The sequence below is a fragment of the Harpia harpyja genome, chromosome 4 (genome assembly GCF_026419915.1).
Source record: "Harpia harpyja isolate bHarHar1 chromosome 4, bHarHar1 primary haplotype, whole genome shotgun sequence".
Classification (NCBI taxonomy): Eukaryota; Metazoa; Chordata; class Aves; order Accipitriformes; family Accipitridae; genus Harpia; species Harpia harpyja.
The window spans coordinates 31,513,157-31,530,953 of record NC_068943.1 but is presented as its reverse complement, the minus strand read 5'-3'; the positions used below and the strand labels follow the sequence as shown (position 1 = coordinate 31,530,953).

Here is a 17,797-nt window from a genome sequence, read left to right as displayed (position 1 = left end):
CTTTACTGTGAGCTTTTAGATTCTTGTCAGGTTTACTATATAAATACATAACCTATAAATAGCATCCATCACTAATATGTACTACTACAAGGAGAGCCATCACAACAGAACTTTGTTTCAGGAGAAAAGGTTTATCTATCACTTTTAAAATGGTTTAAATCATTGAAGCACAGCTGTGGTAGTGAGCCAGAAATATTTACATCTGTTTGGATAGCGCCAGACTGGAAATGTATTGTACAGAAATAGATTTTACCAGCCTTTCAAGATAATATTCGAAAGGGCTTAATAATATCAAGGGGCCAATAATTGTATCATCTGACTTTTCAACCTTATTTCTCTAACTGAATTTTCTTTACTATTTTTAATACTGTTATAAAGCTATTACTTTTAATATATTATTGTTGTTCCTTTTAAATTAATATTACATAATGGTAATATCAAATACAGTATGACAGTATTCTAACAAAAAAACCCAGAAAGTCAAATTATTTCAAACATCATAAAAATTATTTTGATTTATTTTCTTTCTGTTTGCCTGCTTTATTGACTATGTGAAGATTGAGGAATTTTAGCTATTTGGACACTCCTACAGAGTTACAGAAGCTAGATGGAAAAAAAAAGCAAGCTTGCTTTTGTCTCTTTAACCCAGTTCGTAGGGACAGCACTGTTTTTTCATGCTACCACTTCATTCTACCATGCTGATCTGTGAAAAAAACATTGTAAAATGTCTGTATGCTATACTTCTACAGCAGATTCTGGGGCCTGACATTTTTGACAGAAGTTAGTGAACCTGTTCAGATGCCAGGGTCCTCCTCTGCAGATCCGTTTTCAGGATTGGTGCCTAGTTTCCAGCTTATTTTTTTTATTACTTAGGTTAAAAATGTTTTGATTATAGATCATGTTATTGTTTTTCACTTTTCTTTTTAAAGGTTAGTCCTTAAATATTTAATCAATAGCTGATATTAAAATACCCTCTCCTGAGGTAGTCTATGCCAAGGATGCACGGAGCCTCTGGGCTGGTCACAATGGGGTGTTTCTGCCATTCATTCCCAGTTAGGCTTACTTCAGCCTCCAATACAGTTAACTGCTGGGATCCCCCTGTCACACAGAAATACAGATGGGTTCTGCCCCTTTATAACTTGATGGCATTAGAGTACACCGTGCACTGGTGCCTACTACAGCCTTGTACTCCTGTGGGTCTAATGTGCCAGGCCATCGAATCCACACAGTCCAATAAAGCTGGTTGTCCCTTTTCCAACTGCCTTGTCAATGCCACTTCCCTAGAAAGCGATCCCGGCTGCTTGGCTTCCCTACCCTTTAATTCCAGGCTATACTAGCCCCATTGTCCCAGCATTGTAGCAGCCAGGTGATGATGTGCTCACATGGACGATGGCTGAAATCTTTTCGCATATCCTGCAGCTCACTCAGGGATAGGGATGGGGTGATTACCTCTGGTTCTGCCTCTTCCTCCCGTTCTTGTGATGACCCTTGTTCATCTTCACCCCTCACTAAGCGAACTGATTTTTTTGTATATTTCTTCTTCTGTATGGGGGCAACTGATACTGGCACGGGTTGGTTCTCTGGTTCAGCTGCAGTGCCTGTCGCCAGGGTTGGAGTGGCTCAGGTGGACCTGGACTGGCAACATAAAGGTGAATTATTTATGGCTCGGTGGGCCCAGGACAGCTCAGGCCATCAGGGAAGAGATGCAACATACGGATGGGCTTGTGATTGAGGGGTGGAATTGACCGTGGATACTATTGCACAAGTTATCCATGAATATGAAACAAGCTGCAATTAAGCAAGCCAAGTGGTTAAAGCTCCTGTGGTATGGAGGGTGATGGCTGAAATATAAATATGGGGAGGCCTGGCAGATGATTGACTATATCACACTCCCACAAACCCGTGACCTTGGTGTTATCAGCACCAGATGATACTTTATATAAACTGGAAAGAGCTTTTCATTCACATATATAGGCACACAAAATGCCCGTTTTTTTCTGAACCATACTGCACTGCAAGTCCTTTGTTTTAATTAGAAATCCCTGATGTCTTTAAAATAATATAAGCCAAGACACGTCTTTTTACATGGGTGTATATTCAGAAAAGAGCAGGACCATCCCCAAAAACCTCATTTTTTTCATTTTGTCTGAATCAAAGTTATATCTCACTTCCTCCTATGGTCTGACTCCATGTGATCTAATTTAATTTTTCTTGACGCCAGCAGTTTTTCATGTTATCGTTCGTATTTTTGGATGAGCTAAAGGGAATGCCTCTATTATCTGGTGGGTAGTGTTCAAGTCTGATAGGTGGAAGACCCAAGTTCCAGGACCTGCCCTGATGACTCTTCCACTATTTACACGAAGAGCCTCCCAAAGAGATGCAGGTCATACTGCAGTCTTATTCACACTGCTTTGCACTAGTAGCTTAACTTCCAATCTGTCTTCTTCTACGTTAATTTCAGAGAACACGTGGAATTTGAAAATATGAACTACAGGAACTGTCTTCGTACAACTCACCTTTACCAACATTCTCCCTTGGTGTAGACAGTTTAGATGGCAGCTTAGGAGGCAGAGGTCTACAAAGCAGTTTTGGCTGCTCAACCATTTTCTGCTTTGCTTTTGTTTCTGCTGGATGACTGAAGATATTTCAAAAAATCAGAAAAATCTGACAAGGCAAAACAAAAGAAATAGCCACCTCTTGTGTAAGGTTGCTGAACTATAAATGTCTGCTCAGATAAACCAGGTGATAAAAGAATCATAAAACAGGAGAAGTGGCCAAAAGGGGTATTTGTTCCCTTAGTGACTGATTCAACAGTTTTTCTAGTTATCCTTAGTGTTTCAGGAAATAAATCAGTGATATTATTAAAAAAAAAGTAAAAGAGCTATTCTATTAACTTTGGAATGCTCGCATTAAATAATGTTTTTCAGCACCTCTGTCACAAAAGGTGAGGCAATTGGAGTTTTTAATCACTGAGCCAAAGGAGGAAAAGTAAAATAGAGAAACGCCCCATGTCAAGCATTCTGAAAGCTCCCAGAAACAGTTTTCTGCTGGATAAACAGATTTAATAAGAGCAACAGTTAACCCTGGTAAAAGGCCGAGTCTGCAAGCAGCAATTTTGTGCTTCTTTCTGGTTTCCTATCAGTTTATGAATGCACACAACGACACTACTTTCAATCAAAGAACCCCTGATTTGGTTTCAGAAATCCTCTTATTAGTAGCCAAGTTTAGCAAATCTCTGATTCGCAGTAATTTTCAAGATTATCTACATCCTAAATTGCAGAGTTTGATGGGGTTTTATTGGTGTGAGGGCTAAAAACATGTAAGACATCACACAGTATAAAGACTCAGTCCTGAAGAACTGGAAATCAGAAGGAAAACACAGAAGGGAAAGCACTGATGAAGGTGACTGAAGAGAAACTGAAAGTGCCATCAGGAAACTAATGGCACACAGGAAGATTTACAAAGATTAAGAAAATTGTCACATACAGCTAGAAACAAGGACATTTCTAGGCAAAAAATATTTCAATAATTTAATTTGAAAGTAGATAAACTTGAGACTTCAGTGCAATTTTGCATGTGGACAATATTAATTTAAATGAAGTGTAGCATTACATAAAACCGTGATGAAAAGAAAAAAATACTGTGGTGAAAGAACACACACAGTCCTGAAGCATATAAGCAGGAGTGAGTTCAGATTTAACACTTAGTTAATGGACTCGAATGACAGTTAAACATGGGGATGGAGAAAGGAAGAAGCAGGGGAAATTTGAAAAAGAAGCCTGGAGTTCAGTTATAGCCACGCTGAATTTGAATAAATGGTCAAACATTGCAACAAGATGAGCTACCACTACACAAAAGTAACTGGAATCTGGCATGGTTCGTGATGTTAACCAGAGGCTGGGGACAGCATCCTTGCAATAAACTGGAGACACAGGAGGAATAACATAATATAACACCCCCCCCCCCCCAACCCAAGCCACCCAATACACCCCCCCCCCCCCCCAACCCAAGCCACCCAATAACAACAACAAAAAAACCCACAATGCAGGACTTCTTAAAAAGCCAGAGAAGTCGAGTTTCAAGAACAGGAACAAAACACTCTCTAGCTACGTCTGGACTTTCCTGGTAATACACTGCATCTCATCAGTCTTTCCCTCTTCAGGATAAGGGTTCTGGCACCTGCCACATGGATCATAGCATAGGGAATAATTCAGCTTGGAAGATACCTCCGGAGGTCTCTAGTCCAACCTCCTGCTCGCAGCAGGGTTGACTGTGAGGTCTGAGCAGATCACTCAGAGCTTCACCCAAAGATGGAGACCCCACAACCCCTCTGGGCCTCCTTCCAACACTGATAAAAATGAAGACATAGAGTGCACACGCGGTTAGGGCACACATCTAAAGATAGATAAATGTTCTTGTTTTCTCTCATTTATAGATAACCTGTGTTGAAACTGGCTGACAGATCCAGCATGGTGAGAAGTGTTCACAGATTTTGTTAAGAAGAAATCATCAGTGCCTTGAGGAGCACTGGCTGCAAATTACCTGGGGGCAGAACAGACTGGAAAGAAATGACAGCCTAGGGTGAAAGTGGAGTGAAAGAACTCCTGTCAGCAAGTGTACACAGCACATTCAGTTGCCTCAGAGTCAGGGAAAGAGGTGAAAGCACCAGAAGAAACCTGAAGTTATGGAGATGAGCAGGGTGGATAAGAAGGAAAGCAGGGGACTAGCTGGGGGCAGTGGAGCAATTGCAGTACAGATAAGAAACCCTAGTGTTTCTGGCAGAGAAGAAAGGTAGAGTTGTTCAAGCTGCTAGAAACGGGAAGGATAAAAGCAAGCTAAAGGGAGAGGGAACATGATTTTCTCATGAGATAAAACTGACCATTGTAGTTGGAGAGATTCTAGGTAAAAATAAAAATGAAAGCAGAACAAAGAAGTATAAGGGCTGTGGCCACAAAAACATGTCTGTGGTCACTACTGCAGGTGTAATTTAGTTCAAGACACCAGACAGTCGAGCCAACAAGACACATCGAAGAAGGGAAGAAGAAAATTAGTAGTGGGGAAATTCAGCCTGGTGAATATGCAGGAGCAGAGCAAAGGATACAGGAGCAAAGGAAGGAGGCATCTGTGATGAACCCTGCCAGGCTGAGACCTTGTTGTGGGAGAAGAGCAAAGTCAGGGGCAGAAGAGGTGGGGGGAAAGCAATTCACAGCAAACATACCACGAAGAGGGAGAGTGGCACGGAGAGACTGCAGATGTGGATCAAAAGAAACCTCGATACAGTTGTATTCTGCTCCAACCATGGCCAAAATCAGGAACTTTCTGCTGCACGGTATCAAAACCAGGTTAACATTGATCAGGATAAAGCATCTGTTCTGTGTATCAACTTAGAGCAAAACTCTTTAGAGAGGCACCCTTTTAAAAATGTGTTTTCTGGAGCAATATAGTAACTGTACAGTGTAATACACAATACCAGTAAGATACAACATTGTGCTTGGTTTTGTTCTTCACCCTGAATCTTTCCCACCTTTAAGCCAAAATTTTCCCTCCTCCTTATCACAGTTTTTACATCTTTGTTTAAAAGGTGCCTTGCACAGCACTGCCCGACACAAGCAGATCCGATGAAACTTTGACCAGACTTCAGCTCCTGCCTCTGATCTAAGAAGGGGTAGCTCAGTCACCCCATGCAAACATGTCCAAAAACCGTACACATGCTCCGGGCTTCTCGCTCTGATTCATCCATCGCTGCCTGACCCTTGCTCTGGGCACCCTCATGCTGGGAGCTGAGGCGCTCTCTGAGCCGAATCTCCCCGAAAATTCACCTTCCTCTGTCCCACAAGGGCAGCACGGGCACCCTTCAGTCAGGATCCCCTCAGTCAGGATCTCCCTCAGTCAGGACTCCCCCTCAGACAGGATCCTCTCTCAGTCAGTGTTGTGGTTTTGTTGAAAATATTTTGATAAAGAAATTAAAATCCAATTATATATATAAGAGTTTGGTTTGATTAAGAAGTAGAAAATTGTGAAGCATAATGTATAGCAGTGTTAAGTTTGAAATGTAGTCATAGAAACTTTAGGAACTGTGTTATGTGTGACCATAGGAACCTTAGTATTGTTAAGTTTGAAATAAGCAAACCATAGAAACCTCACCAGGAAGATACTGGTCTTTCTATGTTTTGTTTCAAAAACTAAGGAAACCGTCATGGACACCAGTTTGCTGCTTGGAAACCCCCTTACCCTTCCCATCTCGTAGAGTTAAGTGAAATTGACCAATGATTGTTTTAACATAGGAATATTAATAAGGTGGTATGATTAAAAGACCAATCATTGAAAAGGAATTAACATTTTGTTTGGAAATCTAGTGAATATGTATAACAGGTGTGTATTTAACTGTATTGTTAGACAAGACAGGTGCACACGATAGGTGGAGCGATCCCCCGTCTGCCCAGCGCTGCAATAAAGGAGTGCCTGCTTCTTAACTTCTCATTGCTGTTAAGGAGTTTTATTCCGGATTTCGGCAACAGTTTAACCCCAGCCAGCAACTAAGCACCACGCAGCCGCTCACTCATTCCCCCCCACCCAGTGGGATGGGGGAGAAAATCGGGAAAAGAAGCAAAACCCGTGGGTTGAGATAAGAACGGTTTAATAGAACAGAAAAGAAGAAACTAATAATGATAATGATAACAATAATAAAATGACAACAGCAATAATGAAAGGATTGGAATGTACAAATGATGCGCAGTGCAATTGCTCACCACCCGCCAACCAACACCCAGCCAGTCCCCAAGCGGTGATCCCCCGCCCCCACTTCCCAGTTTATACACTGGACATGACATCACATGGTATGGAATACCCCGTTGTCCAGTTTGGGTCACTGCCCTGGCTGTGTCCTGTGCCAACTTCTTGTGCCCCTCCAGCTTTCTCGCTGGCTGGGCATGAGAAGCTGAAAAATCCTTGACTTTAGACTAAACACCACTTAGCAACAACTGAAGACATCAGTGTGTTATCAACATTCTTCACATACTGAACTCAAAACACAGCACTGTACCAGCTGCTAGGAAGGCAGTTAACTCTCTCCCAGCTGAAACCAGGACAGTCAGGATCTCCCTCAGTCAGGACCCCCCCCCAGTCAGGATCCCACTCAGTCAGGATCTCCCTCAGCCAGGACCCCCCTCAGTCAGGACCCCCCCCTCAGTCAGGACCCCCTCAGTCAGGATCCCCTCAGTCAGGACCCCCCCTCAGTCAGGATCTCCCTCAGTCAGGACCCCCCCTCAGCCAGGACCCCCCTCAGTCACAGCCCCCTCAGTCACAGGCCTCTGGGGGCTCATGAGGGCGGGGGCAGCCAGGCGTGCCCCACCCTGCTGTAAGACCACCACAGCCCCAAGGAGGATTTGGGGCAGCCGGGGGTGCCGGCTCCCTCTCACCCCCCCGCCAAACCGGGGCTCCCCACCGCAGCCCCCAGCCCTGGGAAACGACGCCTCACAACTCCCGCCGCCAAGCCGAAGGGGCGTGCCGGGGGCGTGGCTATGGGGGAGTGGGCGGGGCACACGTCCTGGCGCCGGCGGGAGCAGGCGGGTGGCGGGGGGGGGGCTGCGGCAGCCCGCCCGGCCGGCATCGCCTGTTGCAGCGGCGCGCCTCGCTGGTAATTAGTCTCTAATAATTATAATCAATAGATGATGATGATGATGATGATGATTATCGGTGCGGGCGTCCCGGCGGCGGTTCAGCGGGGGGGGGGGTGTGTGACACGAGGCGCTGGTGCCGGTGGGGGGGGCCGAAGGTGTGTGTTGGGGTGTGGAAGCCTTTAGGGATAACATACATCATCGTGGGGGGCTGGAAACGGGGCTCCGCTGGTTTGGGTTTCACGCGGTGCCCTCCCAGAGCAGCACCCACGGAGGGTGGGTGCGCTGCCTGGGTGGGGGAGCAGGTGTAGATCTGGTGCTTCTTCGTGCAAACGGGGTCGAGCTGAGCCAAACCTCTTCGAATTAATGTCGGAAATGTAATTAATTTCAGAAATCGGCCCCGTACTGCAGTCCCGATTCAAGCAAACCCTGTTTGAGCAAGCGTGAGAGAAATCTCGCCTGGGTATAAAGTCTGTTGTGAGTGACTTAGAAATGTGGAATAGGGACGAGAGGGGGACCGGACAGGAGAGGGAGGGGTGGGATACTGAAGTGAAGGCAGTTTTAGCATCTCTGTTAGCTGAAGATGATCTCATTAGGTTGCATTTAGGGACTGATGAGTAGTCTGCATCCGTCTTATGTGAACGCTGACCACCCGGCATCGTCTTCTGTGTCAAAAACTGCGTAGCTGATACATTTAATCTTACTATTTATTTTTTAAATTCCTTTTCGTCCACAGTGTCCCGCTAAAGACAACTTCCTTATAGCAGTAATAGTTTTGAGAATTTCTGAAGGGCATTTCCTTTGCCTCACTATGGAAATGAAGAAGCTGCTTTGCACGTTGCAGATGACTCTGCTGTTTGTCCCCTGCCTGCAAGGTTAACGTTTCCCTGCCAGGCTGGCAGCAATCAATTTCCCTCCCTTGCCTCTGCTTCTGCTCTTCCTTTGCCCATACTCCACTGCATAAAGTGAGCGGAGTAGGCTGAGGGAAAAATTTGGATGTCTTTCCTCAAAAGAAACTGCGTAAATGAAATCAAAAGTACGGCTGCAACGTGCATAATAGATGCCAGTGGGGAATTATTTATGTAACACGCCAAAGCATTTACATTTTTTTATGTAATCGTCATTCAAGAATCAATACTGTGCCCAAGTGATTTATTTTATCATGGCCTTTTGTGCTTAGCAGTGCGAGATTCAAAGCAAAGCAAAGAAACACATGTTACGTGCGCCCCGTGTGACATCATGAGCTCTCCCCCGTTAGGCTGTAAGCTCGTTTGGGCAGGACCTGTGGTGTCACCGTCTTTGCACGGTAGAGACAGTTGCACCTTCACCGTGATGCAGCTACCTACTGCATGGTGCTCGGGGCTGGCGGGACACCTCACTTCCCACCCCGGCACTCCCGAGGAAGTTTCGTACCCTGTATTCTGCGAGCAGGATGAAATTTTGCTCTTATAGGGGCGCCCGGCAAAACTAATCCAGGCTTCAGTGGGATTGGGTTTTTCCTTCTTTTAGATGAAAGGACTAAAGTGGCCTTTGTGTTTGCAAGATCAAGGCCTATCTTTTTTTCTTTCAGCATAAAAGACGGTTAGAAGAGCTGTGCTTAAAACACTATCTCAAAGGCTTGTGTGAGTTTTCCCTGGTGAGGAAACTGGGAAATGGCGAGGCAACTGGGAAATTCTCAGTCTTAATTCTTCCATTTTCTGTTCCAGACCCTTCCCACGGCGATGGCAGGGGCCGTGACAGCAGCTGGGTGGTGGCACAGCTGTCCGGGTGGGTGTCTGGTGTGACAGGACACGTGGGAGTGACTGTGGCCCGGATCCCCAGCAGTGTCTGGCACTGATGGCCATTGGCGATCTGTCTTGGATGACTGGTTGGACGGCGCTTCCATCCGCTGCTTCCAAAACGATCCCCTCTGTTCCATTAACAATTGTTAAGATGTACTAATTGTGCATGAGAAGGTCAGCAGCAGTGGCAGCCCAGTAACAGAGGATGCTATAAAAGTTATTCCTGAGTTAGAAAACAAGATGAAACTCGGATGAAACTCCATTTCCCACACCACCACATCACGCAGTGCTTCCTCACCGTTAACGCTTTCTCTCCCGTATCCCATCGCTGTCTCCCTGGCAGACCTGCAATTCCTGAATTTTCCCATGTGCAACGCACGCTTCAGGTAGCCCTTGCTAAAAAATAAGTCCTCAGAAAACTCATACCCTCTGATCATCCATGCAAAATCAGAGAAAGGAGCAGCGAGGAACCATGGGCAGGGTTGTGTTGGGAGCACGTGCTGGGAGATCAAGGGGAGGAACTCGTGCTCCTCTGCATGCACCTGTGTAACCTGTACTATTGCTAAATAACCAGACTTATTTATGTATTTATTTATTTTACAGATAGCCTTTAGGTTTTTCTCATGAAAATACAATCATTCATCAGAAATTATATTCTCTTCCTTGTTGTTAGAGAATCCACATTTCAGTTCTGAGGGTTGGATGAAATAAGTACCAATTGTAACAGTGTGGGTTACCAAAATGGAATGATTGTCATCAAGAAGAAGCTAGGACCATGCTGCTAGTCCTTCTCCTGACCTTTAGTGTTGGCCACATAGGGAGCACACAAGTGGAAAATTCACAAATTGGTAATAGCATTACAAGGTGGGCTTGAGGGATGGATTTCTAAATTGATGGTGGACTCTGCAAAGAAAACATCTGCTTCTTTTCTCTCAGTATTATGCTTTTCTCAGGCTCTCCCTGTCCTGCCTGTGGGCAGAGACCCTCTGGAGAGTGCCCGAGCGAGCCCCCGACCCAGCCAGCTCTTGGGAGTCCTGGAGTTGGTCCTGCTGCACGCAGGCTTGGGAGCTTGAGTTGGATGCTCAGTGTTTAGGGAGGGGAATACTCCCCGTGTAAACACCCGCAGTCTGTATGCTTCCTCTTTTCCTTCCTCCCCTACCTAGTATACCTGCTGACCCTTAGTATTTACAGTGCATTCATTTCCTTCTCACTTGCAGGAAGACAGCTAGTCCAATTTCCTTCTCTCTTATGGGAAGGTAGCTAGTCTGCTTAATCAGCATTTTGAATAAACCTAATTTATTTTTTAGTCTGCTTTAGTCATATTTAATCTGTTTCTATTGTGATCATCCTTATACTTTTTTTTTTTTTAAGGTTTTATTCTGAATCAATATTTAACATATTTCCCCAGTTTAAAATTTATTCATCTTTTTTGGTTTTCATTGTTGAACCTTCAATATTTTCTCTTCCTTTCCTCTTGTGATGTTTTAGCACTAGTAGACCTTTATTAGATTGCGAATGTACGGCCTTGACTACTACTGTTTCAGGAAGCCACTGAAGTTGTTTTGTAGGGTTTTTTCTTTAAAGCAAATCTCAGAAGAAGGTCAACACATTTCATTTTGCTCTTGCAAGCCCTTATCCTGCAGAAAGTGGACTGTTTTAGCTGGGAACACTCATACCTATGAGCTAAGTAAGCATGTATGCTTTTACGCGAGAAAAGTTTCCTTCCTTGTAGCATTGCATTTTAATGTAACCCACTGAGCATGAGATTTGGGTAATGAACTCCAGGGGTCCCTTCCAACCAACATATCCACAGTCCTTTCTTCTCAGCCTGTTTAAACTGGGTACCACAGGATGGAAAAATGTGGTTAAAACTCTAGTGTCAAAGTATTTGGGACAGCAGAGTGGCAGCATGTGCCTTTCATATCACACTTAAATCAGTGAGTCCCAAAGTTTTTGGGGAAAGGAGGTCAACATCATTCTGGAATTGATTTCCCCAAAGATAAAGCACTGCAAAACTGCAGTAAAAAAAAATATTTGTTTCAGAGACCTGAGTATTTTACAAAATGTTTTTGTTCCTTTAAGCAGAAATAGCCATATTTCTTATCAAAGTGGAATTTCTTTCCTCATTACAGTTCCTGTAACCATGCTGTTATGTTGCCTAACTTTAAAATGAAAGCAGTTTTTTTAACTTCTTACAAATGCTTGTTGCCATGTTGGGATTGAATTGCCTATCCCTCTCAGGGTGGAAAAAAAATACAAAAAAACTTTCAATTTCTTGTGTGTACTTGTAAAAGGGAGCCAGTGTGCTGGGTAAGAGTGGAATTGAGTCAAAAAACAAATCTGAAAAAAAAAAAAAGCCAGAGTTACTGCTGCTTTTTTTTTTTTCCTTAACAGTTTTATATGGTCGTCGTGTTAAATAACAAGGAAAAATACAAACCCCAGTGTCTGCTCCTAAGCAGAAGTCTCAAGTTGAATCACTGAAGACATACCTAAAAATAGTATCTTTAGAAACATCTTATTTGTTTCATGATTATATAAAGATACATGGGAACGTTCTCTAATTTTTATATGAAAGAAGTTTCTGAATGATTGACTCTAGGAAGTTGTCAACATAATTTTTCTTCTATTGCTTATCGGAAGAACTCAAAAGATGAGATTTCAGTGTCTCTTACAGACAAATGCTTCTTTGCATTTACAAGAAAATAAATAATTTATGCCATATATCAAAATCTCTTTACAATCTATACTACTTTTACCCTACTTTTAAATTTGAAAGCGTCTGTCTTCCTAAGTGTCGGCAAACTTTTCTAGCATTTATGCCCTGTTGTTTTGTATACAGTCCTTGCTTGCCTGACATTCTGCAAAGAGAAATACGAAAATCAGTTTGTGAGATTTTTATCACGAAGTATTGGTAATAAACTCTTGAAAATGTAACTGGCTCCTATTAGTTAGCTTTGGCAGACTATTTTTCTCTTCTTCCCCTCCCCATATGTTTGCTGTCTTTATGTACAGGCAGGTGTCATGACTTTGCTCCTCATTTTTTTCACCTGTGTATCCAGGCCAGAGTCTTCAAAATAAAACTAAGATTTCAGATTACCCAGTTTAAGACATGAAAAAAATAGAGCGGTCTCTGGAAAGTGCTGAGCAGCTACTGTCAGAAAGCTGTACCGTAGTCCTTAAGGACCCAGGGAAGAGGATGCGTCCAGGCTTTCTGGAAGACCTGCAGACTAGAAGTTTGTGGAAGTCCTCGGGTTCTGGAAGTTCCACCTGGGCTTAGAGAAGACAGCAAAGACCACACAACATAAGTGGAAATAGCTTGAATTACGTTTTGCAGGCAGAGTGAGGTCATTTGCATGTTAGTGACTTGATCAGATTGGCTTTAATGAGCAAAGTTAATCAGAGCTGTGATTAACACAGGAAGTGTGAGCAGGGACACGCAATGAGCAACCATGTCAGAACATTTGTATTTGCCTATGAATTAAAATGAAGTAGTTTATGCATTCTTTAAAAACCCCTTCTCCTGACAGCTCTATTTTAAAATACCCACCTTGCCATTTCTCCATGAGCATGCTTTACCATCGGCTTCGACCCTGCTCATCAGGGGGGTCCTCACCGACTGCTCTGTTGTAAGGCTGGGCAGAGTAACTCCTAGCTTGGACGAGCTACCCTTGCTAAAAAGACCAAGAATCGAAGGAAAGCATCCTCCTCACCAGGTACCCAAAGCGAAATGCCTTGCCAAGCTGACTGGTGGGGTTGCCCCCCGAAAAGAAGCCATCTCTGAGTGTGGGAACAGGATCCCCTGTACCTGGTGGGAGAGAGCTGTGGTGCCATCAAGTGATAAGCCAAGTGATAAGTGATGCTGCCCGCAGAGTGGTGTGGTAATAACATAGACATCACACAGATAGATGATGCGAGGGGACACTGGGGCAGAGAAACACTGTGCCACTTGCTCCCTTCCTGATGAGGTGGGGTCATTGGCCGCCGAAGGTCTCCCACGCTCATGAGAGCGTGTTTCTTGGAACTAAAACCAACCATAAACTCTTTAGAAAGAAACTGTCTTCGAATATGCATGTCAGTAGGAAGCCTCATATTTGCAAAAGTTGTTGGGTTTTAGGTAGTACCGGAGGTGTCGGTATGCAGAGGGTATTTGGGACAAATAATTTAAAAAAAAAAAAAAAAAGTCCTGCGAAGAGAAGATAATGTTTTGCACATTTTGCTTCTTGATGATGGTAAATGTTTTACAGGATGAGGCAGTAATCAGTGTCTTTACTCTTGTATTGCAAAGACAGTTCTTATATTGTCCGTTTGCCTGAGAGAGATTGCTAGGTCCAAAAAGAGATACCAAAGGAGAGAGACTTCCCAGAAAATGAGAAAGGGATTTATAGTCAATCAGGGAAAGACAATGTCCTTGTGAAAGATCCTTTAGACCCACCTTCAATCTCCTGTAAGTAACAGGATAACTGACACATTTTACATCTGATTTCTAGTTCCAGAATGAATCAAAATATTTGTTAATCAATTTTCTTTAAGAAATACCACCCTTCCCCTGCCTTCTATTCATTTTGGGTGTTCATTCAGTTGAAAAGGCAGTACAGTCCTAATGCTGTGATACACCAGTGAGCCCCCGTATTTTTGTGTGGATGCTACACACATAGATGAGAAAACAATTTTTCAAGTCAATTCAAAAGCAGCCCTCAGGTGAGGATTGCCATTTTACACTGATTTTCAGATAACCCCTGATGGCTGCCCTTGATGCAAAGCTGCGAGTGTCCAAGCATTTGCCTTTGCCTGCGGTTCTCATTTGCATCCCAATGTCCAGACTTCATCAACATCTACTTTCAGAATTACATGCCCCACATAGACAAGCAGAAAGTCAGAAGGGGAAGGACTGTCCAATGGTTAGACCACTATTTCAAACCGTGGGAGATCTCTCTCTGATATATTTATATACTAAAAATATGACTTTTTTAAAATAAGAGAAGTAGAATACATTAGTCAGTGGCATGCTACCAGCATTTGAGCTAGCTTCTTTGAGCAAACTCAGTTATTTCTGCACTACTCTGCCTTCAGTGTCTACATGCCCTTAGTTAAACGGGTTTGTGCAACCCGTGGTAACCAGAAATCCTAGCAGCTGCAAGAGAGGTATCCTCTTAGGCTGTGACCACCATGTATCTGCCATGTATTTATCCTCTCATCTTTCCTCTCGGAGCCTTTCTTGTGGTCAGATTTGAGGACTCTCCTGTGTTGGCTCAGGTGCACAGAACCCATACAGTGGCGTGTCCCAGAAATTTTGGACAGAAACACACAGCTTTTGCTTAAACGGTGACTTATTTTGCAAGGGTGGGTAGGAAGACCTGCTGAAAAGATGGCCTTTAGTAAAAGCTGGGGTTTGTGGCTGCAGATACCTGTGTGCTGGGAAGGAAGGGAGACCACGAAGCTTTGTGGGGAGGCTGCAGAGCAACTGGTGCACAGGATCTTAGTAAATGCACAGTAATTTCTCTCCTTCATAAGTCAACATCTCTTTGCATTCATTGCTGGAACATATCCTTGGGCATGGAGTAGCTGGAGCATCATAGTTCACGTGCCAAATGCACCTGGCAAAGGTGTCCCTGAGCTTTAAGTAGAGAAAGCCCACAGTACTGAAATCTCACTGGGATGTGGAAATACACTTATTTTTAAAATGAAAGCTAACAGCTCTTCAGCCAGGGAGGAAACAGAGATTACAACATACATAGCTGAAACTACTGAGGAAATGTAAACAGGCTGAACTAAATCTAGTCTTTGCAAAGGCACCTGCGAACCCTCTTGTTTAAATGTGATTTGCAAGTCAGAGTCTGCAGCATGCAATTGAGGATACACGTACAGTATCAGCGTGCTGCACAGGAGCACGGTGGGTCTTCTTTGTGAAATGAGTCAGGAGAAGATTGGTTTGTAAGGAATCGTTGCAGGCTGTCAGAGCTGTTTTTTCTTCCGTTTTTTCTTCCTCTTCCATTTGCAGTTGCAGGAACAGCTCAGCGAGCTGCAGAGGAGGGAGAGGGACCAGGCAAACTGGTGGGATTTTCTTCAGTGTGAGATCTTTGGCTGTGCTATTGTTTGGCTGTCCAGTGTTTCTGACAGCTAAAACGGATACAGCTGTGAAGAGCTGAAGAACATATTTTGTTACACCTACAACTTAGATACTTTCCAGACTAATGCTTAGAGAAGGATTTAGAGTTACTGTCATGTAGGAAACTCATTGCTGCTCATGTGAAGCTCATAACTCACCAGGTGGGAAAAGGCAAAGAAATGCCTGAAGGAGCATTAAACCAGCCAAAGCAAGTTTAACCAGCAGGCAGAGTGCTCCTGCCACTCTTGGCACTGAACCGTCTTTCCCTTGAGCTATTTAGTGGTTTGTGCTAATCTTTTATCTCAGTCTCATTCCACCTCTCCTGTGTGCCTGTCCTTCAGCCCTGGCTAGCCAAGGGGATTGAAATAAAAACTGAAGATGCCCCTGCTTTCTTTACCCTCCACCCTTTGCAGCTCTCTGATGGTAGTAGAGCAAACCATCTGTTATATCTGGTTTCTCTTACCTCCCTCTCTGTCTTATCTGGGAGAGTGCAAACCCTTGGGGGAAGCTTTCTTTTGTATCCTCTTCGTTCCTGGAACCACAGTGTCCAGAGGCTCCAGGAGCTCTTGTAGAAACCAGCCCCAGGAACAAAGGAGACACAAAAATGCAAAGGGAAAAAAAGCTGAGCACCCACAAACGTCCTGGAAGCAAAATTCCCGGCTGCATTACCCATTCCTCTATGCCAGCTTGAGGTGCCGAGGAGGATGGTTTCTGGCCAGCACTTCACAGTGCCTGAGGCCATTTTCATCCTTGAGCAGTAACACGGCTCATTGTACCTGGTCCTGAGTTTTGGAGTGGACATATTATCCATGGCAGCACTTGCCAGGCGCGTCTTTGCCACCAGCTTTGGTGGGAACATGCCCGGCAGAACGGGACCAGCAACCCCAGGGTGGATGTGTAGATACTCTTGCCTGTGGAGATCTGCAGAGGACTTACACTGCGGACTTACTTTGGCTCGGTCCTCGCGCCCGTGGAGCACGCAAACCGCCGCCAGTGCTGCGGGGTGTCGGAGCTGCAGGAAAAAGTCATCTCGTACTGACGGTGCACCGAGAAATCCTACTGCTCAGGTGGTATTCCTGGTGCCCACCCCTCCTCCGTGCACCTTCATTTAACCCGTGTGGGGTCTGCAGAGGAGACCGAGGCAGAGAATAAGCTTCCATGAATGATTCATGCCTCGGTTGCCCATACCGGCCAGTTGCCCACTTCCAGGTCACGACATAAGCTGGCCAGTGGTATCATCTGCAGAGGTTTCCTTCATCTTGAATGTGTTCGGAGGTCTATCTCCCTGCTGTTTGGGAACAGCTGAGCTCAGAGGTGATGGAGTTCACCATTCGTTGCATGAGGCACTGATAAATATCCGAGAAGGGGCTAAATGGATCTGCCCAAGATCATCTCCAAAGCTGTCCGGCTCATCGGCTCAGCTGTACAACGAGGGATGGAAACTGGGCAGCAAAGCCAGCCGAGAGCAGGATTGGTGACACTGTCCCTTTTGGGATGGTTTAGGGGATGGGTTGTATGCTCTTGCTCCCTACAGGTCAGTGAGTGCCTGGGAAAAAGGACCTCACTGTTGACTTGGAGGTGACCTGCAAGGATGCCGTGGCCTGGGCATTTATTTAGTGGGATGCAGAGCTGAATACGGCCAAACACTATTGCTCCTTGGGCTGTTTATGCAGGGGATTTCTGGGCAGCTGCCTGGAAGAGTTTGTTCTTTTTCCATGATCTGTGAGAGCAAAGAGGGCACTTGCTGGGATTACTGGTGTGTGTCACTTGGATAGCACAGGGCTTGTCTCCTGGCTCTGCCCTGCGGAAGACCTCGGTTTCTAAATTCCTGACACCACTGACAAACACACACACAAGATCAATACAGTTGTGGAGTTTTCATTTGCTATTGAGTTTTTTAATGTTCCAGTTTCCCCTGTGCCTCTTGCGTGCTGTGTCAAAAGAGCAATTAATGTTTGTTTCAAGTTTATCTGTCTTTTAGATAACACTCAAGAGCTTATGTTTCACGCTCCTTTTCAAGAACCATTGTTTAGGGGCTCTTTTGAGTCTTCTGGCATTTGAAAACACACCTGATGACTTTGCCTCATTAGCTTTCGGTGTGCATTGGCCACAGCAGCACAGAAAATGGAGCAGCTAAGTGAGGATGCAGAGACGAGAAACTCCTCTGCTTGTCTGAGGACGTGCTCTGCCCGTTTCCTAGCAGTGCAGGCAGCTCCTGTATGATACCCACTGCTAGCAACACAAGCAGCATCAGTGTGAGCAAACTCATGCCACCTGATACGCATCTGACGCTT

At 44.6% G+C, this 17,797-nt stretch overlaps 2 protein-coding genes across 2 annotated transcripts in view; both read left to right on the top strand.

Annotated features, from left to right (window-relative positions):
- The window catches only part of CPB2 (carboxypeptidase B2), a 277,528-nt gene that overhangs the window by 188,328 nt on the left and 71,403 nt on the right, over positions 1-17,797 (top strand). The window lies entirely within an intron of this gene.
- The window catches only part of LCP1 (lymphocyte cytosolic protein 1), a 50,948-nt gene continuing 40,725 nt past the window's right edge, over positions 7,575-17,797 (top strand). The window contains exon 1 of the mRNA XM_052786111.1: positions 7,575-7,636. The gene's annotated coding sequence lies outside the window, so the exon portion shown is untranslated. The remainder of the gene's footprint in view (positions 7,637-17,797) is intronic.